Source organism: Pongo pygmaeus, chromosome 5 (assembly GCF_028885625.2).
Source record: "Pongo pygmaeus isolate AG05252 chromosome 5, NHGRI_mPonPyg2-v2.0_pri, whole genome shotgun sequence".
Classification (NCBI taxonomy): domain Eukaryota; kingdom Metazoa; phylum Chordata; class Mammalia; order Primates; family Hominidae; genus Pongo; species Pongo pygmaeus.
The window spans coordinates 150,622,260-150,645,095 of NC_072378.2; the positions used below are offsets into that span (position 1 = coordinate 150,622,260).

Here is a 22,836-nt window from a genome sequence, read left to right on the forward strand (position 1 = left end):
CATAACGCTTTGGAAGACTCCTTTGGTGTCTTCATTTTTGGGGGGCAGGAAAGACAGTCTCTGAGGATGAGGATGGTACCACCACCCACAGGACGGAAGGAAAGGTAAAAGGAAGATTGGATCACTCTTCAACTTCCTTCTGGAGCCCAGCCCTTTCCACCTGCTCAGGGGCTGACTTCTCCGGTATCATCAGCCATTCCTTTGTTTCAAGAGTCATAGACTGTATACTGAAGACCTGTGCAGTTCAGGATATGTAAATTATACCTCAGTAAAGTAATAGAACACAAATATACACAAAAGCCTTTCTCTCTTTTTCTTCCTCTCTTCAGCCAGATTTGACAGAGATTGTCTATATTCTTTGATCGCATTTTGTCAACTTCTGTGCCCCTCTTAGCCACTGCTGTGTGGCTTGTCCTTCTTTTCCACCCAGAAGGCTCATGACCTCCATGTTGCTAAATTCCAAGTGCCCATTCCAGTTTTTGTCTTGTGTGCTCTCGGCTTTCTAAGCCAGTCTATCAATTATCCATCCATCAGCCATCCCAGCATCCATCCATCCTTCTATCAGCCAGTGTGCTGTCCTTCTGTCCCTCCTTCCAATATCCACCCACTAGTTCCTTCATCTGTCTCTGCCAGGCATTCTTTTTTTTTTTTAAACAAATAAGCTTTATGTTTTAGATGGTTTTAGATTTACAGAAAAATTGTGAAGACAGAACACTGTTGCCATATACTCTGCAACAGGTTTTACCTGTTAGCAACATATGTTAGAATTATACATTTGTCACAATGAATGAACCAATATTGATACATTATTATTCTCTAAAGTCCATACTTTGTTCAGATTCTTTAGTTTTTGCCTAGAGTCCTTTTTCTGTTCCAGGATCCCATCCGGGACACCACATTGCATTTACCTGGCATGTCTCCTTAGACTCCCTTGGCTATGCCAGTTTCTCAGCCTTCCTTTGTTTTTGATGACCTTGACAGTATTGTGGAGTACTTTTTAGGTATTTTGTAGAATGTTCCTCACATGGCATTTGTCGGATGTTTTTCTCATGATTAGACTGCGTTTATGGGTTTGAGGGAGGAAGACCCAAAAGGTAAAGAAACACTTCTATCACATTCTGTGAAGGTACATCCTGTAAACTTGGCTTGTTACTGTTGATATTCACCTTGAGCACCTGGCTGAGATAGTGTCTGTCAGGCTTCTCCACTGTACAGCTACTCCCTCCCTTTCCACACTGTATTCTTTGGAAGAAAATCACTATGTGTAGCTCATTCTTTTTTTTTTTGAGACGGAGTCTCGCTCTGTCGCCCAGGCTGGAGTGCAGTAGCGCGATCTTGGCTCACTGCAAGCTCCGCCTCCCGGGTTCACGCCATTCTCCTGCCTCAGCCTCCCAAGTAGCTGGGACTACAGGTGCCCGCCACCACGCCCAGCTAATTTTTTTTTTTTGTATTTTTTAGTAGAGACGGGTTTTCACCGCGTTAGCGAGGATGGTCTCGATCCCCTGACCTCATGATCCACCTGCCTCAGCCTCCCAAAGTGCTGGGATTACAGGCAGGAGCCACCGTGCCCAGTAGCTCATTCTTAAGTAATGGGAAGTTATGTTCCGCCTCATTGTGTAGCCACATAATTTATACGGAATTCTTTTGCATGGGAGATTTGTCTCTTCTTCCTCATTTGTTTATTTAGTCTGCTTTATTTATGTCAGTATGGATCATGTATATTTATTGTTTGTTTTGGATTATAATTCAATATTACTTTATTTCGTGGCCCATATTATTCCAGCTTTGGCTATTGGGAGCTGTTTTGATTGGTTCCTGTGTTCCTTTGACATACCCTCATGATCGTGTGTGTGTATGTATTTAACACTTCTTTACTTTCTAGCACTACAAAATACTCTAGTCTCATCTTGTATGTTTCCTGCCCCAGATTCAGAGTCAGCCATTTCTCCAAGGAGCCCTGATTCCTTTTATTAGAGAATGGTATTAGAAACCAAGATATGGCCGGGTGTGGTGGCTCATGCCTGTAATCCCAGCACTTTGGGAGGCCAAGGAGGGCAGATCACCTGAGGTCAGGAGTTCGAGATCAGCCTGGCCAACATGGCGAAACCCCGTCTCTACTAAAAATACAAAAATTAGCCAGATGTGGTGGCATGCTCCTGTAATCCCAGCTACTCAGGAGGCTGAGACAGGAGAATCACTTGAACCCAGGAGGCAGAGGCTGCAGTGAGCCGAGATCATGCCATTCCACTCCAGCCTGGGTGACAGAGCAAGACTGTCTCAAAAAAAAAAAAAGAAAAAAAAGAAAAGAAAAGAAACCAAGATAAGAGATGCCAAGCGTACTTGTTGCTACTGAAATGTCATTGTTTCTAAGATCTCTCACATGACAGCAAGAAAATATATGTCTGTATTCTAATTTGCATATACATAGCTACAAATATTTCCATATGTAACCATCAGCATCTATACCAAGCTAAACATCAGCTCATTTGATGTCTTTGATTCTAATATATTACCACATGGGTCGTGCTAGCCCCCTTTCTTTGCCTGTCTTTAAACTCCTACTCCAACAGAGATAAACTTGTGGTTCCCACCACCCGTATCCATTCCCTTAATTGCTCAGTTGTAGTATACATGTACAGCAATATCAGAATTGTTAACTCAATCCCTATGGGAAACAACTTTATCAACTAGAAGATGGTGCTTACATGCACTCCTTTTACATTTGATTTTAACAGACTCTACTTATTTCTAGTTACTTAGGTCAGTACCCTTTCCCCTATCCCCTTCAGTGAGGTTGTTGCATACATTTGTAATATAGATAGATTGTTTTGTCACATTCTGCATTCCATCCTGGGATCCCCCAATCTCCTAAATGACTTTTTAAATTTGCGTACATTGTACATTAAGATTCATTCTTCATGCAGTCAGTCCTATGGACTTTAACAAATGCAGAGTGTCATATATCCACCCTTACAGCATCATACAGAACAGTTGCACCCCCTAAAATATCTCCTGTGCTTTACCCATTTACCCCCCTCCATTTCTTTTCTTTTGTTTTTTCTTTTTTTTTTTTTTTGAGACGGAGTCTTGGTTTGTCACCCAGGCTGGGTGCAGTGGTGTGATCTGAGCTCACTGCAACCTCTGCCTCCTGGGTTCAAGCGATTCTCCTGCCTCAGCCTCCCGAGTAGCTGGGACTACAGGCATGCGCCTCAACATCCAGTTAATTTTTGTATTTTTAGTAGAGACGGGGTTTTGCCATGTTGGCCAGGCTGATCTCGAACTCCTGACCTCAGGTGATCTGCCCACCTGGGCCTCCCAAAGTGCTGGGATTATAGGCGTGAGCCACCGTGCCAGGCCAACCTCTGCCATTTCTTCCTGAACCACTGATCTCTTTCCTATTGCTATCGTTTTGCCTTTTCCAGTATATCATATAATTGAAATCATACAGTATACAGCATTTTCAGACCAACTTCTTTCACTACACAATATACATTTAAGATTCATCCATTTTTTTTTGTGACTTGATAGCTCAATTCTTTTTATGGCTGAATAAGATGCCATTGTATAAATGTACCACAGTTTATCCACTTGGCTCTTGAAGGACATCTTGGTTGCTTCAGTTTTTGATGATTATGAGAAAGCCTGGTATAAACACTTGTGGGTGGACTTTTGTTTGGATATAAGTTTGAAATTAGTGAGGTCAAAATACCACACGTACTTTTAGGTGCTAGGGACACAGGTGCTTAGGATACAACAGCGAAAGAGTCCCTGTGCTCTTAAAAACAAACGCAAATAAATAAATCGGAATGGCTTCAGCTCAGGAGTAGTGCTAGGAAAAAAATAAAGCTAATACGATAATGAGTGAGAGACTGTGGCCAGGTTACTGGAGCCAGGAATGGCTTCTTTGAGGAGTTCATTGCATTTGTATCTCGGCCTGCATGATGAGAGATGGCACCAGCAGTGTGCAAAGCCCTGGGGGGACATACCAGGCTCAGTTAATGCAAACACCCTCTGGCAGGATGAATCTTGGCATGGCCAAGGGACTAAGAACAGAAAGTACTGTGAGGTAAAGACATGAATGAGAGTATTTTCTTAAAAACTTTTTATTGTAGGCTGGGTGCGGTGGCTCATGCCTGTAATCCGAGCACTTTGGGAGGCCGAGGTGGGTGGATCACGAGGTCAGGAGATCGAGACCATCCTGGCTAACATGGTGAAACCCCGTCTCTACTAAAAGTACAAAAAATTAGCCAGGCATGGTGGTTGGTGCCTATAGTCCCAGCTACTTGGGAGGCTGAGGCAGGAGAATGGCGTGAACCCGGGAGGCGGAGCTTGCAGTGAGCCGAGATTGTGCCACTACACTCCATCCTGGGCGACAGAGTGAGACTCCGTCTCAAAAAAACAAACAAACAAACAAACAAAAAAACTTTTTATTGTAGTATAACATACAAAGTACACAAAACCCAAGTGTCAGTGCACAGTTGATGAATTTTGTCAAATTGAACCCACCCGCCTTCCAGATCAGGAAATGGAATAGTGCCAGCACTGCAGGGGTCCCTTGTGTGTGCTCATCCCATTGTCAGCCCCCTGCCCTCCCTCCAAGGTCATCTGATTAATTTTGCCTTCTTAAAAGCTTTTATGTCTGTTTTTTGTTGTTGTTGTTGTTCAACATTAGATGTGTGAGATACATCCACATTGTTGCATGTCATTTGAGGTTTGATCATTTCAGTTGCCACATAGTACTCCATGTGTGAATACACCACAGTTGCTTTTTATTGATTCTACTTTTTTTTTTTTTTTTGAGACGGAGTCTCGCTGTCGCCCAGGCTAGAGTGCAGTGGCGCGATCTCGGCTCACTGCAGGCTCCGCCCCCCGGGGTTCACGCCATTCTCCTGCCTCAGCCTCCCAAGTAGCTGGGACTATAGGCACCCGCCACCTCGCCCGGCTAATTTTTTGTATTTTTAGTAGAGATGGGGTTTCACCATCTTAGCCAGGATGGTCTCGATCTCCTGACCTCGTGATCTGCCTGCCTCGGCCTCCCAAAGTGCTGTGATTACAGGCGTGAGCCACCGCGCCCGGCCTATTAATTCTACTTTTGATGGACATTTGGGAGGCTTTCAGTTTTGAGCTATTCTGAATTGAGCTTCCGAGAATATTATTGCATATGTCTTTTGGTGAACCTATGTCTGCATTTCCGTTGGCTTACATACAGAGTGGCAAACTTGCTGGCTTATAGAGTAGTATATATTCAACATTGCTAGGTACTGTCAGATGATTTCTTAAGTAATTGCACCAATCTACATACCCACTGCACTATATGAAAGTTCTGATTGTTTCCCATCCTCACCTACACTTGCTATTTTCTGACTTTTTCATTTAGCCATCTGTTATGTAATATAGTGGTGTTGCATTATGGTTCGAATTTACATTTACCTGATGACTAGTCAAGTCCAGCCCCTTTTCATGTGTTTACTGGCCTTTGGATATCCTCTTTGTGAAGTGCTTGTTCAATTCTTTTGCCCATTTCAAAGAGAAAAAAAACAACTTTGGGTTTGGGTTGTCTTTTATATATCCTGGACATTGATCTCTTACATTCTAAATATGAGTCCTTTGTCAGAAATATATGTCCCACTTGGTAAACTGCCTTTTTCCCTCTCTGAATGGTGACTTTTGAGGCACAGAAGTTCTTAATCTTAATATTTTCCAATTTGTCAGCTTTTTCCTTTATATTTGGTACATTTTCAACCTATTTAAGAAATCTTTGTCTGCTACAAGGTCATGAAAATGTTTTTCTATGTTACCTTTTTGATGCTTCATTATTTTACCTTTAATATATAGATCTGTAATCCATCTGAAATTCATTTTTATGTGTGGTATAATGTAGAGATTACGATTCATGATCCTTTTGTAGTTCATAGCATGATGATTGAGTGTTCACACGCATGTGTGAAATGTGCCAGCCTTGAACCTTGTTACAACATTGGCATGTGACCCATCAGACCTGAATTCGGAATACCCAGTTGACCCAGCACCATTCATTTAAAGATCATCTTCCCTCACTGCACTGTGGTTACAAATAAGGGGATACCGTAGATTGAATGTTTATATCCCCCTAAAATTTATATGTTGGAATCCTAAGCCCCAGTATTATACTATTGGGAGAGGGGCCTTTCGGAGGTGATTATGTCCTGAGGGTGGAGCACTCATGAATGGGATTAGTGCCCTTATAAAAGACACAAGAGAGCTCTCTTTCTCTGCACTCCATCATGGGAGAACACATTGAGAAGTTAGCCATCTGCAAACCAGGAAGCTGGCTCTCACTAGACATAGGATCTGTGGTACCTTGATCTTGAACTTCCCAGCTTCCAGAATGGTGAGAAATATATTTCTGCCATTTAAACCACCAGTCTGTGGTAGTCTGTTAAAGCAGCCCAAACTGACTAAGACAGGAGACCTTGTATGTTTGGCCCTATATAGATTCTAGTGAGTATGTTCTAATATTAGGTAGAGCCTTTCTGTCTTGCTCACTATACTCCATCTGCATTTCCTGGAAATGGCCCCTGTGCTGTAAATATTCAATAAATATCAGCTGGTTGGTGGACAGGTCTGAACTTGCCTTAGGCAAGGGTTTTAAAATATCTGGGCTCCCAGTCCAAGAAAAGATACTCAGATTTTGTGTTACAGAAGACTTGACTTGCCTAGTTAATTACATTTCTTCTCTAGGCTCAAATATGTTTCTGGACCAGTTCTGCTGGCTAAAGTCCTTGGGGAAGGCTGGTTGACCTCAGATTGTCCAGTTGGCAGTAATGAATCTATTTAACCATCCAGCCAGTCACGCAATAAATATCTTTTATGGGCCTACTATGTGGCAGGCATAAAGTAGAACTAAAATAATAGGATTATTTTTGGAGTTTCTATTTTTAATTTTAGAACATTTGTTGTTTCTTTCTTTACAAGTTAAAACACTCAGTGCAAGGAGGGTAATTTTGAGAATTTTCCTCTATTTTTGGGGTAGCTTTATTGTTCTATTATAGTTATTTAAAATTTTTGTGTGTGACAGCCTAGATAAACAGGCAACAGGCCTAAGAATTAGAGCTTTTATGTTGCTATCAGACTATTTTAAAACAAACAAAACCCTACAAAGAAAAAGAGATGAAAATAAATGTGAAGTGCAGTATTTCACACAGTGAATTCAGCGAGAAGTTAAGTACTTTTCTCATTTTCAAAATTTAGTGCCAGACCAAAGACCAAGTTTAGAAAAATAGAGGAATGCATTTTCAGGAGGTCGGTGTGGACTCTGGATGTGCCAGTCAGTGCCAGTACACCAGATCGCATTGTGAGTGGGCCACGTGCCATATACCATGTGTCACATGCCGCATACCGCTGTTCTTCTTCTTCTTTTTTTTTTTTTTTTTTGAGACGGAGTCTGAGTCTCACTCTGTTGTCCAGGCTGGAGTGCAGTGGCACTATCTCGGCTCACTGCAAGCTCCGCCTCCCAGGTTCACGCCATTCTCCTGCCTCAGCCTCCCGAGTAGCTGGAATTACAGGTGCCCGCTACCACACCCGGCTAATTTTTTGTATTTTTAGTAGAGATGGGGTTTCACCGTGTTAGCCAGGATGGTCTCGATCTCCTGAACTAGTGATCCACCTGCTTCAGCCTCCTAAAGTGCTGGGATTACAGGCCTGAGCCACCGCGCCCAGCCAAATGCTGCTCTTCTTGGTAACAGCCCTCTGGGGAACAAAAGAGCCCTAGAGACTTCTCCCATGGTGCCATCTTGCTTTGTGACACCAGGGTCTGGGGTTATGTCCCAGGGTCTCTTTGTTCCTCCTTTCCTCTGGGGATGTGAACAAAGAGGGGCAGGGAACGAGCAGATCCCCAAACTGGGGCCAGCTCCAGGTGGTAGCTGTTGGAAAATGGGGCTGCCTCCGCCAGCACTTATTGTCCACCACTGCCCATGTCTGGTGGCTGCAGTTTGAGCTGCTCGGAAGCCTTTTGAGGCCACTGGGAGAGGCAGCCTCGTAGCTGGCGCGCCTCAGGAGGAGGAAGCAGATTGCTAAGGCAACACGGCGGCTGGTGCTTGTGAGTGTTACTTCCGTGATGGGACTGTGATTCCCTTTCTTATTTAGTTAATATCATGTCCGATTTCATTTTCAGCTTGTCTCAGGTGAATATTTCATATATTTAGTGAAACCTCACCAACCTTGAAGTCATGAATTTTTTAACTCCAGTCATTTGGAACTGAGTGAAGGAACCTAAAGGAAAGCAGAAAGAGGCCAGGCGCGGTGGCTCGCGTCTGTAATCCTAGCACTTTGGGAGGCCGAGGCGGGCGAATCCCTTGAGGTCAGAAGTTCAAAAACAGCCTGGCCAACATGGTGAAACCTCATCTCTACTAAAAATACAAACATTAGGCTGGGCGCGGTGGCTCACGTCTGTAATCCTAGCACTTTGGGAGGCCGAGGCGGGTGAATCCCTTGAGGTCAGAAGTTCAAAAACAGCCTGGCCAACATGGTGAAACCTCATCTCTACTAAAAATACAAACATTAGGCCGGGCGCAGTGGCTCACGCCTGTAATCCCAGCACTTTGGGAAGCCCAGCACTTGAGGTCAGGAGTTTGAGACCAGCCTGGCCAACATTGCAAACCCCGTCTCTACTAAAAATACAAAAAAATTAGCTGGGCATGGTGGCACACACCTGTAATCCCAGCTACTCAGGAGGCTGAGGCAGGAGAATCGCTTGAACCCAGGAAGCAGAGGTTGAGGTGAGCCGAGATCACGCCACTGCACTCTAGCCTGGGTGATAGAGCAAGACTCCATCTCGAATTAAAAAAAAAAAAAAAAAAAAAAAAGCAGAAAGAGTAGCTTTGAGACCCTAAAGAGATATGATATTTTGGGGTATTCTGGGGTATGTTCTTGATTTATTACAGAGGTCCTTGGGCTTCCATGTAGAGCTTCTGTGCTCTTACTTTAGCCACATTTCTAACAAGTTTGGTTTTCTGCTTTTTTAGTTCACTAGATTTAGAAGCAACAAACTAGGCTGCTAGGTATACGTTCTGGGAGAACATCTAGAAGTGACAGCTGACAGCCTGACAGTAAGGGAGGAGACAGCATCTATAAAAAGCTCGGAAGACCAGAGCCGTCTTATACACTGTATAAGGCAGAGATCTCTGAGCCTGTTGCAGCCTGGAGCATGTCCCGAGAGGCAGTGTGGCAGGATGCCTGGCCACAGGAGTGACCTGAGCCATTCAGACCCCAAAGGCAGGCACACGAGGAATCCCTTAGAGAGATTTGAAGAAAAAGAGTTGAATACTAGTTATCTGAAATAATTTACACATATAGAACCCTTGTTTTCCTTGGGATACTAAACACATAAAATAACTCCCCCTTTCTCTCCATGTCTCCCTTCTCCCCTTCTCTCCTCCCCTCTTTCTCTCCTTCTCTACTCCCCTATTTTTCTCCTTCTCTCCTCTCCTTTCTCCCCTTCTCTCCTCCCCTTTCTCTCCTTCTCTCCTCCCCTTTCTCTCCTTCCCTCTTTCTCCCCTTCTCTCCTCCCCTCTTTCTCTCCTTCTTCTTCCCTTTCTCCCCTTCTCTCCTCCCCTCTTTCTCTCCTTCTCTCCTTCCCTCTTCCTCTCCCCCTTGCTTTCCTCCCACCCTTTCTGCAGCCCCTCCCCTCCCGACTCTCCCCTCCCCCACTCCCCTCCCACGTTGCTCTCTCCCTTTCTGTTTTCACTTCCCCTTTTACTTTCCTCTCCCCCACTCCTTCTCCCTGACACAATACAGCGTCCCTTTTTTTTTTTTGTCTTTGAGGTTCACATATATTGCTGGTGAAAGTTTAACAACTGGCTCTTATGAGGGAAAAAAATCCCTTGATTCAGCCGGGCGTGGTGGCTCACGCCTGTAATCCCAGCACTTTGGGAGGCCGAGGCGGGCGGATCACGAGGTCAGGAGATCAAGACCATCCTGGCTAACATGGTGAAACCCCGTCTCTACTAAAAATACAAAAAATTAGGCGGGCGCGGTGGCGGGTGCCTGTAGTCCCAGCTACTCGGGAGGCTGAGGCAGGAGAATGGCGTGAACCCGGGAGGCGGAGCTTGCAGTGAGCCGAGATCGCGCCACTGCACTCCAACCTGTGCGACAGAGCGAGACTCCGTCTCAAAAAAAAAAAAAAAACCCTTGATTCACAGCAGCCCAGTTTCCTTAGTGTAAGTCCTTGCCATGGTTGATTTCAGGTGACCATTGTGAAGTCCCTGGGGAGGAGCAGGGACAAGTACTTCCTCCATACAGATGCAGGAGATGGAAGTAACCTTAAGAGCATAAGAATAGGAAGATGTCATCAAATAATCAGAAAGTCATGTTTTGAGTATTTACAACTTTATTATATAATTACTCTTCTTATACAATTATATAATTTAATTTAAAAATTTAGTAACATTTAACCCAATAAAATACTATCATTTTAACATATGATCGATATAAAATTATTATTATTATTTGAGACAGAGTCTCACTCTGTAGCCCAAACTGGAGTGCAGTGGTGCGATCTTGGCTCACTGCAACATCTGCCTCCCGGGCTCAAGTGATTCTGCCTCAGCCTCCCAAGTAGCTGGGATTATCAGTGTGCGCCACCACGCCCAGCTAATTTTTTGTACTTTGGTAGAAATGGTGTTTCACCGTGTTGCCCAGGGTGGTCTCGAACTCCTGAGCTCAGGCGATCCACCCATCGTGGCCTCCCAAAGTGCTGGGGTTACAGGCGTGAGCCACCGTGCCCAGCCTCAATATAAAATTATCAATAAGATATTTTACACTCCTTAAAAATATATAACCTTCCGTTATAGTTAGAAGTGATCCTATGACAAATTTTGACCAGTGAAATGAATTCACTGCATGGAGTTTCTGAATAATAATTTAATGGTAACTGATTCTGTTGTCGTGGGAAACTTGTCTTTTTCCTTACTTCCTGAAATGTAAGTAGAAGAGGAAAAAAAAATTAAAAATAGAAACAATAAAATAAGAACTTATGTATGACGTCTTTGAACTGTTGAACAAATGCCAATATCCAACTATGTTGGACTTCTCTGTGTATGGCAGAAAAAAAATCATATTTAGTCTCCAAACTGCTGTTAAAAGGTTGTCGTTGTTGTTACATGCAGCTAAACCCAATGGTTGAGTAAAAGAGGAGGTGTCAAAAGCAGAGACCTGCATAAGGTGAAGGCACAGGATAAGTGAATTGTGAATGAAGAAAATTCTAGGCTGATGAAATCGAATATGAAAAGGCCGAAGCGGGAAGAAGCCAAAAGTAAAATGAACCAAGGTTTACTAATTACCAATACCATGCAATAAACTCCCCCACATCTTAGTGGCTTAAGAAATGACTATCATTTATTTTGCTTGCAAATCTGATTTGTGCATCATTTGTTGGGGGTGACTCATCTCTGCCTCATGGGGAATTAATTGATGTGGCAAACTTAGGGCCTGAGTATGTATTTTCAACATGACTTACTCCGCAAACTGTTGGGGCCATGGGCCATTGTGTCAACTCTTCAGCATACAGGCTTTTTTCCATGTGCTATTTCAGTTTCCTTGCTGTATGGGGACTGGGCTCTGGAATAAACATCTCAATACAATCAGGAAGAAGTTGTATTGCTTTTAATGACTTTGCCTTGGAGGTCACGTAGTATTGCTTCTGTTCTAGTCACAGTTCTAACAAGGCTTCAAGGAAAAGGAACATAGATTTTACCTTCTGATGGGAGGGAAGTCAAGTGCGGTCACCTTGTGAGGAAGGGAAGTGGAATGGGAAATATTGTTGAAGCCAGTTTTGGAAAATACATCTGCCACACAAGAAAGAATAAGAAAATATGGTTGATGAGAACTGAATTCAACACATACTCATTACACTTTTGTCATGTGCTAATTACTTTTTTTTTTTTTTTTTTGAGGTGGAGTCTCACTCTGTCGCCCAGGCTGGAGTGCAGTGGCGTGATCTCGGCTCACTGCAAGCTCCCTCTCCCGGGTTCACGCCATTCTTCTGCCTCAGGCTCCCGAGTAGCTGGGACTACAGGCGACCGCCACCACGCCCGGCTAATTTTTTTTCTATTTTTAGTAGAGATAAGGTTTCAACGTGTTAGCCGGGATGATCTTGATCTCCTGACCTCGTGATCTGCCCACCTTGGCCTCCCAAAGTGCTGGGATTACAGGCGTGAGCCACTGCGCCCGGCTGCTAGTTACCTGTTAAGCACCTGTGATATAGAGGTAGACCAAAGAGACAAAAATCACTTCCCTTCCTTGTGGGTTTTACATTCTAGGGAAATGAGAGAGAAGAGTGATAGGTGATGAGGTTAGAAGAAACAGACAGAGCCTTGTAGGTTACAGTATGACTTTTTTTTTTTAATGGTAAAGAATTTGAATTTTGTTTCCAAGTATGATAGCTTTCATTCAGGGAAGTGATATGGTCTTATTATTTTTTATGACTATAAAAGTTAACTTTTATTTAACGTTTTTTTTCAAAATACATTTAAAAAAATTTTAAATCTGTATTTTAGAGCAGTTTTAGATTCACAGTAAAATTGAGAGGAAGGTACCTTTCCTATGTACTCTCTGCCCAGTCCCCCAACACAGCCTCCCCACCAACTCTTCCGGCGTGACCCTCCATCGGAGCGGTACATTTGTCACAATCGATGAACCTAGATTGACACACCATTATCACCCAAAGTGCATAGTTTACATGAGGGTCCACTCAAGGTGTTGTACATTCCATGGGTTTGGACAAATGTGTAATGACATGTATCCACCGTGGTAGTTTACAGAGGAGTTCCACTGACCTGAACATTCTCTCGTTATTGTGTTTGACAGCTGGCTTATAAAATTCCTGAAAATTTAACGGTGGTCTCTAGTGAGCTGGTACAAGCCAGCTCCATCCAGCACACCATTGCACATACCTAATATCTTATAGTTGAGGGATTCTCTGTAATTTTGTTTGAGCATAACAACAATCTAAACTCTATTATAAGGAGAATCCCAGAAGCTCACATTTAAAAGAGACCTGAGAGATCTTCTGTCCTGACCTCTCTGCCTGATACACATTTCCATCTATAGCGTGGTAAAAGGACCTTTCAGGGCCACTGCTGCTCAGATTTCTCATGTCTCCACACAGAATCCGTGATTGACGCACGTGTTTGAAAGTTAAGGGATTTTCTTCAGGCTGAAAACTGGGACTGGAATTTCATCTCTTTCTCTTGTTCTTCTCTAATTTTATTCTCATGCAAACAGCCTGATTTCTGATTTCATAATTTAGCACAAGACATATTTTATTTAAGTAGGAATGAATTTAAAGATCACAGAACCATGTCATTAAGTAAAATCAACAAATGTTTATCAGCATTCAGAATTTCTCTTTCTTTTTTTCTTTTTTCTTTTTCTTTTTTTTTTTTTAGACGGAGTCTTACTCTCACCCAGGCTGCAGTGCAGTGGTGCGATCTTGGCTCACCGCAACCTCTGCCTCCCGGGTTCAAGTGATTCTCCTGCCTCAGCCTCCTGAGTAGCTGGGATTACAGGTGCCTGCCGCCATGCCCAGCTATTTTTTTTTTGTATTTTTAGTAGAGACGGGGTTTGCCATGTTGGCCAGGCTGGTCTCGAACTCCTGACCTCAAGTGATCCGCCCGCCTTGGCCTCCCAAAGTGCTGGGATTACAGGCGTGAGCCACCGCCCCTGGCCCAGAATCTCTCCCTTTCTTTGCTGAAGAATTTATGCTATGTATTCATCACCTATCTATAAAGTGTTATAGATGGGAACCCTTTGCAGATGGGTAATTCATCATTAGAGGGGTTATAGATAATCTCTCTATTTATTCATTATATGGCATTGACATTCAGAACTAATGGTTAAAGTCACTCTAGATGGGAAATATTAGATTCCTTCCCTAGGCCAGGGAGACTAGACAGCTTTTTAGAAGATCTCTGTAACCCCCAGCGTTGGTGCTTTTATGACAAGGTGAAGCTCTTCTGTAAAGCTGTGTTTTTGTGTGTGTGTGTTAATGCACCAGACCATTCCTGGCCTACTGTGCGAGGGGCCCTGTGGTGCAGGTGGGGAGGCGGGTAGAGATAGAGAGTGAGGTACAGGTGAGTGCAGATCCCCAGCTCTGAGCATCACTGGGTGTGTGACTTACTCAATTCATCATTTAGCTATTGAGAGCTGATGTTAGGCATATTCTTTCTTTTCTTATGAAGCCTTGGTTTATTGTGGGCCTCAGAATAGAAGCTTCTTGGCCTGAAATGAAGTTCTTTGGAAGTGCCATCTGATACTTCTCCTCGTGGGCAGAGTTGCTGAAACCGGAAGCAGGGGGTTTGAGGGGTGCTGTAACTGACTTGGGGAGACTGACTGGGGACAAAGAATGAGGATAGTAACAGGAGATGACTCCTCCTCCCCAGGAGGCCAGATGCATCCAGAGGCCTCACGTGGCTGGATGTAGGTTACAAGGTCGCTCTCACAGTCAAGGCGTGAGCAAGGCCTTGGTCTTCCCATCAGCCATGCTGCCTTATAAGCCGCTGAGTCAACTCCCCATCCACCTCCATACTGCTGCTTGCCTGGCCTCCCTCTTCATTGATGATGTGATGAGCCACCCAAATAGACCTGGAGTTTTTTTGTGTTTTGAAATAATTTTAATTTACAGATTTGCAAAGAAAGCACAGAGTTTTCCCCATGTACCCTTCGCCCAGCTTCCTCCAATGTTGACATTTTCTTGTGCATTTCTCGATACTAAGAAATCAGCAACGGTACAAGGTAGCTAATGACAATCTTTATTGAGATCTCCCCATTTTTTCCATGAATGCCCTGTCTCTTCTAGCACGTCTTCAGGAAACCACATTGCATGAGTGGAGTTCGTTTTCAGCTCCTCTCATTTTCTCCCACACTTGGCACCACCTAATCTGGTCTCTTGTCCTTACCCTTTTTTTTTTCCATCCCTATGGCGAGTGCCCAGGCCCAGCCTTTTCCACTCTTGTGGAGCCTTTGGCACCCTGTCCTGGACTCCCTTCCCCAGAGTCTCCCACTTTGCTGTATACATGCTGCTCAGAGAGGCCACCGTAAAAGTGACTCTTCTCAGGGGGCTCAGATCTCTCCCTGAATGAAGTCTGAGCTCCCTATAGCCCTCCTTTGTAACTTTCCAACTTGGTCTTGCACTACTTTCCAATTTCAGCTTTCTTCTGCAGACAGGTGGGTCTCTTGGCAGACAGATGAGTCTCTTTAACTCTGTTTAATACCTGACGATGCCTGGTTCTCCCTGTGTGTTCCTTACATGCTTTATCTTGTTCAGTCTTCAGAATAATGCCAATGCCAGCCAGCGCTAGGAATGGAGGCCCACAGAGGCTTATGGAACTGGCCCATGGTCACTCAGCCAGGACATGGGAGCCCAAGACTGCAGACCTGAGGCTCTTAGGCACCCCACTCTCTCATCTCAACTTCAGGATAGCCTCATGAGTTACACTCATGCCAATCCCAGGATCCCCCATCCTCAAAGCTTCCTCTGTCTTAGTCCTGCCCATCCTTCAAAGCCCAACTTGAACCCCATCTCCTTGAGGTCTTTTGTTTTAGCCTGAAATCAATTTGCTTACTCAGCACATCTCCCTCCCCCACCCCAACCCGAGATTTATTAAGGTATTATTGAAAAATAGTAATTATATATACTTGCAGTGTATAGACATGATGCTTTGATAGGTGCATACGTTGTGAAATGATTAAATCAAGCTAATTAACATATTCATCACCTCACATACTTACCATTTTCTAAATTGTGAGAACACTTACTAACTTACCCATATTTCTTGGTATTTACAAATCAATTATAAAGAAATGCTATGGCATCTTGGTGGGCACTTGTCGTAGTTGCCTATGGTATGGTTTCTGACGTGTGTGCATTTTTTTTTTTTTTTGAGATGGAGTCTCCCTCTGTCGCGCAGGCTGGAGTGCAGTGGTGCGATCTTGGCTCATTGCAAGCTCCGCCTCCTGGGTTCACGCCATTCTCCTGTCTCAGCCTCCCGAGTAGCTGGGACTACAGGCGCCCGCTGCCACACCCAGGTAATCTGTGTTTTTAGTAAAGACAGGGTTTCACCGTGTTAGCCAAGATGGTCTTGATCTCCTGACCTCGTGATCCACCCACCTTGGCCTCCCAAAGTGCTGGGATTACAGGGGTGAGCCACCGCGCCCGGCCATGTGTGCATTTTTATCTTCTCAATTCGACTGCAAGCTCCTAGAGGGCAGGAACATTGGCTTATAATATATTATGTCCTCTGGAAGGCCTGGCAGATATTCAGTGTTCAACGGTGTGTTTTAAATAAATATAATTTCCTGAAAGATCATTTAATTATAAGTAGTGAAAGCCGGGCATGGTGGCTCACGCCTGTAGTCCCAGCACTTTGGGAGTCCGAGGTGGATGGATCACAAGGTCAGGAGTTTGAGACCAGCCTGGCCAATACGGTGAAACGCCATCTCTACTGAAAATACACAAAAAATTAGCTGGTCGTGGTGGCGCATGCCTGTAATCCCAGCTATTCAGGAGGCTGAGACAGGAGAATTGCTTGAACTCGGGAGGCGGAGGTTGCGGTGAGCTGAGATCGCGCCACTGCACTCCAGCCTGGGCGACAGAGGGAGACTCTGTCTCAAAAAAAAAAAAAAAAGTAGTGAAGAGAATGTTTCTTTTTTGCTCTCGTATTTGAAACATATGATCAATTGGCTTGAACATTGTTTATGATACCACTATGACATTTAATCTGTGTTGACCAAATAATAAAACTGGAAACGACAATAACAGTAGTAGCTCATATAGTGCTTATTATGTGCTGGGCTCTGTTCTAAGGCTTGCCCATGTTAACTCCTTTCATCCTCTTAATAAACCTGTGAGGTGGATGCTATTTCTGGTCCCATTGTAGCGATGGAACCAGGCAGGAGGAAGTCCAGTAACTTGCTGAGAGCCGTGGAGAAGGTGGTGGAGTTGGAAGGGGCCCCCTCTGAGCTGGGTCTCTTGGATCCGCTTCAGTGGGATCTCTCAGCAGAGGTCACGCATGGACCCAGTGCTTGCCTCTTTTTCTGTGTAAAATTATAGTGGTCATTTACTAAGGATGCAGAGCTTTGATATGTTGAATATGTTTTTGGGAAAGTGAGTCTGTTAATGTTGTGAGTCCTTATAAATATTTAACTCCCTGCTCTTTATGACTAGTTAGTAATTTCCTTTGTAAAATATTACTTCAACAATAAAAGTGAACTCTTGAGCATGGGGCTGGTGAGGGCATTTCCAAATGCAAGGAAGTTACTTTGACATCTCTCTGGTGGTGCCTTGGTCAGCCCAGGTACAGATGGTGGGTAATTACCAGAACTGTTGCTTTGTATGATTTCCCTAGTCAAAGGCTTAATCATTTGACAGCATCTAACCAAGTGTTATTGGGTAACATAACCCATGGCTCTTGACTGTGCTAGGTATGAGGCTGGTGTTTTCTCAGCAGAACCAGTTAAAATAAAACCTAGATGTCATACCCCAGTCTGGCCTGTTTGGGAAAATGCAGTTTGAACCACAAGCGCAATCTGCCTGTGGTGTTTTATAACACTGTTTGCTTGGCCAGTCTTCTTCAGCAGGCCCTGAATATCTTGTACTTCTCTCCCTGGTAACCAGGATCTCTAAATCGGCCACACCTGTCATAAGTGACTCTGCTAAAGGAGAATTCAGAATTCCACTGGGGATAATTAGAACAGTGAGCTGATGTGATCTTGTGTTATTTTCCCTTTCTTGGGGGTTATCCCTTGATTAATTACCTGTCTTTTGGAGAGAGGGTGTTCTTACAATTGGGGTGAACAGGAGGGCCCTAGTAGGCACCACGGGGTGAGGAAGTGTGGGGCATTGCAGTAGAACCTAGGCAGCACTTGGAGCCAGCCCTACTGGCTATCTGGGCAGGCCAGCCCTGGAGGGATTCCCGTCTTCTCAACGGGAGTGCCCATGGCTTCCATGAGTTACCAAGCTGGGAATTGCTTCTAACAATCGAGTTGGAGGCGGGGTGCCCGTGGTACAATCTGTGTCTGGCTTCCTTGGCAACTACCTCGTCTTGTTTCCTGCTTCCAGTCAATGCCTTTAGGATTAGGCTGAACTTCCCCCTTCATTGTATGTCTCAGCGTCAAAGAGAGGACAGAGAAGGAGCATCTTGTTGCTGTCTTACTTGAAATACCAGATAAGTTCAGGGTTCAATAAAGGTGAGACCTTCCTTAGGTTATTTGAAGGAACTGCTGTTAGTCTAATTCATGATCTGTGTCTTTCTACTGCTATTTTGGTGGATTTGTGGATTGGCGTCCCTGGGCCAGAAGAGTTTTGTTATCATCCTCAAGTAGTCCACATTCAAACAAATCCCTTTTGGATCACTGAAGTGAGATTTTTTTCCTGTAAGCTGTTGTAATGAGTGAGGCCCAGGTAAGGGCAGTATCCTGCCGTGGCTGCAGGTGTCTGGGTTTGCAGAGGGCCTGAAGGAGTGGCTTCAAACAGGACAATCCTGTTCATCGTGTGGGAGACCCTGTGGGCAAGGAGATGGGTTTTATACGGATGAGGCACTCAAGGAAGAGGGAGGAGATATCACGAGGAAGGATCAGTTATTTAGGGCTGGTCCCACCCGCCAGTGATCCGGCCTCCCCCTGTGTGTCTCTACCTTCTGGCTGCCTGTGTCCTAACTCCACATCCTGTTTGCTGCCTTCTCCGTACCAGAAATCCTAATATCCACGGCTCAGCCTGGCCCTGGTTCCTGAGAGATGTCTTGCTGTGTAGCTCTGTGGCGGATGTTCTAGACACTGAACGGCTCTCTGGGCACAATTCAGCCAGTCTCTGTTGTCAGTGGAAGCAGCACAGATCTTCCCTGCACCGTGTGGCCATTTGAAAACAGGGGCACACTTGACAATTCCAAAAAAAACTAAGGTAGACTGTCTTTACCTGTTGTTTCTGTGAAAGGATCTGGGGAGAAGAGAGGGAGAAAATGAAGTGATAGTTTCGGAGCCATATATGGGCCTCACTTAATGGAGTGAGTGTTGGGGCCAGGTTTATATTGGGAAGGGAACTATCTTGGTAGATAAGAAGTGAAAATTCTTGCTGGTGTGACTAAAAGGCTGGGACCTGTCTGTTGACAGCAGAGAAGGCAAGCAAAGGGTCATGCGTAGCGCGTCCTGAGGCCTGGCCTTGGGGCCTGTGGAGCTTCCATGCAGATTCGGTGGTCACAGATAGCCTTACCATTCCTTTCCCCCCTCAGTCCCTCTCTGTCTGTCTCTCCCTGGTAGGGTTCAACGTACACATATCTGTGGGTGCAAATACATGAGCAGCTCTGAGTCACTCTTCTTTCCCTCATTGTTGTCCCCAAAGTCCCACAATCTTGTGTCCTTCTCGGAGACCAGTTGGATTCAGCACCCTGTGAGGCCTGGGGTTCAACTCAGGACAGCTGTCGGGGGAGGCAGGGAGTGGGACCTGGGCCGCTTTCTTTGGGCCAGTCTGGACTGCAGCAGAACCCCAGCGACTGTCCCAACAAGAGGCCGGGACAGACTCATCTCCTGAGGCCCCGTCGTCAGGCGAGGAAGATGGGCTTCTCTGCGGCATGTGTGTTTTCCCTCATCACTGTGTGGTTAGCCCCAGCGGGGATATAAATATCGTCCAGCTGCTCACTGGTTAATGTTTTACCCTGCACGAGAATGTGCTGTTCTCAGGCAGCTGTGTGTCATAGTTACAGTCTCCTAGAGGGCTTGTGTGTGTGTCTCCTGGAGCCACGGCTGGCCCTTACCCCCCATGCAGCCTCTGTGAGGCCTTTTGTGCAGAGCCTTACCCTTGTGTGTGCCCTCCTACTCCATCTGCATCTTGTCGTCAGTTGCTGGCGCCACCTCAGCAGGGTTTACCGTGACCTTTCTTGGGCCCATCTGGGAGCAGTGGTAGTAGGTCTGGACCTAGGGGTCCAGCAGGTCTTTCCCACAGACTAGCCTGTGTAAGAGGCTGGAGGAAACCCTGAGTGCAGGCAGAGGAGCCTGTCACAGAGGCCCCTGGGGACAGTGGACGCTGGCTCTGTGGGCCGACCGAGGAGCAAGACCAGCTGGAGCATGTCAGGGGATGGTGGGTGTGATTGGAGTAGAGGGCGGTTACAGCAGGTGAGGTTGTGTCCCTCTCCTAATATGCAGGGCCAGCCTTTGAAGTTCATTTCTTCAGTTCAGGTAAAGTCAATACGATTGATTTCTAGACCTATAGACCTATGTGAAGTATCTCAACCAAAGAGATGTTTATCTCCAACCTAAGCATAACTCTATTTTATTTCTCCTTTTGTTTTTTGGAATCATTAAAGATAAAACTACTCCCAGCCATCACAGCTGTCACGATGACACAAAATACTGCATCAGAAATAGTAACGAGGGTCTTTATACTGTTGTTTATTTCATTACTTGGAGTGAAAGTGACAATCTAAGGTGAAGAGATGGACTTGGTTTATCTGAAATAGGGAAACATCTAGGTGTAGATTTTCAGATCTCACAGGGGACTAATTTCTTCATCTGCAGAGAAGGAAATAAACAGGATCTGTGTAGCTCTTGGATGACCAGCTCAATACATGGATGCTGGAGGTGAAGGGAGCTCTCTAGGGAAAGTTTGACGGCTGCATTTTTTTGCTTTCTATACTCTCCCTGCCACTACGAATATGGAAGTGTTTTTCGAAGCCTGTTCTACTTCCTAAAATACCTTATAATGCTTTTCCTTTTGGGAGGAAGGGAGGCCTATGGTGTCTGCCTGTCCTGAGATTAGAACCAACCTGGGAAGGCACTGGGGAGACCCAGGAGGAAGGAGACTGTGGTCGCCAAGCATGGTGGCTCATAACTGTAGTCCCAGCACTTTGGGAGGCCAAGTTGGGGGTGCTGCTTGAGCCCAGGAGTTCAGTACCAGCTGGGACAACATAGCAAGACCCTGTCTCTATACAAAATAAAAATTTGCCAGGTGTGGTGGTGCTAGCTACTCAGGAGGCTGAGGCAGGAGGTTTGCTTGAGTACAAGGGTTCAAGGCTGCAATGAGCTATAATAGCACCACTGCACTCCAGCCTGGGCAGCAGAGTGAGACACCAACAGAAAGAAAGAAAGAGAGAAAGAGAGAGAGAAAGAAAGAAAGAAGGGAGGGAGGGTCGGCCATGAAGCCTTTATCTATATAGCGAGGGTAACAGACAGCCCAGGTGTAGAGAGTCCAGATAAGTGTCTAGATTTTTCCACGTTGGCCTGTGTTTTTAAAAGGAAATGAAATCCGCAGACTTGCCCTTCATTAGAATCTGAATCCCTAAACACCTTTCTCATGTTTAATCTCTGCCATTGATTCATGGGCTGATAAAAAAAATGGGATAATATCCATGATGGCTCTCTTACACAGGTGACATAAATAACTTTTTTTTCCAAATACAGCTTTGACAAAACTGAACAATTATATCCATGCATAGAATGAGTGAGAAAGACAGGGTTTTGAGTCCCAACTCTGCCACATTACTGACTGTGTGATCTTAGGGAAGTTACTTAGACTCTGTGTTTTGGTTTCCTCGTTTGTAAGGTGTGTTTTGGGAAAACAGGTAACAAAAGGGATGTTGTAAGAATTAACTGAGATGGGCCAGGCATGGTGGCTCCGGCCTGTAATTCCAGCTCTTTGGGAGGCCGAGGGGGATAGATCGCCTGAGGTCAGGAGTTTGAGACCAGCCTGGCCAACATGACAAGACACTGTCTCTACTAAAACCACAAAAATTAGCCGGGATTGGTGGCATGCGCCTGTAATCCCAGTTACTCAGGAAGCTGAGGAATGAGAATCACTTGAACCTGGGATCTGAAGGTTGCAGTGAGCCGAGATTGTGCCACTGCACTCCAGCCTGGGTGACAGAGCGAGACTCCATTTCAACAAACAAACAAACAAGAAAGAATTAACTGAGATGATTCATGCAGTCAAGCATTTAGCATAGTGTCTGGTAGATAGGGTGCACTCAGTGGATGTTAGCTATTATTATATTTGAGACAGTATAGTATGGATTGGTACAAGTGTTGGCCTCAGCTCTAGCTGTGTGACTGGGGGCAAATAACCCCCTGAGTCTCAGCTACTTCATCTGTAAGATGGGGATATTAGTTGCATCTGCATGAAAGAGTGGCTATGAGAGCTATACATGGCAGGGCTTGGGGAAAGTAGTTTAATGAACTCTAAGCACTGTAAGATTTAATACTTCCGTGTTTCATCCAGCATTGTAAAAGGAACTGTACACACGTGGGTACATCTCATGAGCTCCTCAGTTTGCCTCCTGTTGTTTTCTCTGATGTTGGTGTTGTCATAGCCGTTCTTGGAGGAGTTGTTTTAGGCGTGTGTCTTGAGGTCCTTCCTGTAGTCACTTTAGTGGGTGACACAGGAGAGGCAGTCTGTGAAGCTCCCTAAGAGCGTGGCTGGGGTGGAGGCGAGTGAAGTGTGAAAGCCTCAGATTGTGTGACTTTGAAGGGAGCCTGGTGCTGAGTTGTTTGGAGAGACGATTTTTTCTTGCTGAATGATGACCCTGGACTACATCAGCAGGTCTGAGAGGGGCTCTGGACAAAATAAGAGACAATCTGGTACAATTCTGCATAGTTACTGGAAAAATTAGTGTCCACATTCTTCTTACAGTGCATCCAAAATAAGGACAGAGTGTCAAAGTGTAGGCTTATTTGGGTGAGAGAAAGGTAGAGAAACTACAGCTCCTCCCTCAGGTCAGATTTAAATTTGAGTGGTTACTGATGTCTTTTTTAAAATGTGAAATTTAGTGGAGCTGCCTTTGGAAGTGTGGTATTTATCCCCCCTTTAGTCTGTCTATC

At 45.0% G+C, this 22,836-nt stretch overlaps 1 protein-coding gene and 1 non-coding gene across 2 annotated transcripts in view; both read left to right on the forward strand.

Moving 5' to 3' along the window:
• The window catches only part of PPP1R14C (protein phosphatase 1 regulatory inhibitor subunit 14C), a 113,456-nt gene that overhangs the window by 15,562 nt on the left and 75,058 nt on the right, over positions 1-22,836 (forward strand). The gene's annotated exons all lie outside the window — the stretch shown is intronic.
• On the forward strand, positions 5,897-5,999 carry LOC129039795 (small nucleolar RNA U13). The gene has a single exon (XR_008503493.1). It is a non-coding gene; the product is annotated as a small nucleolar RNA U13 (small nucleolar RNA).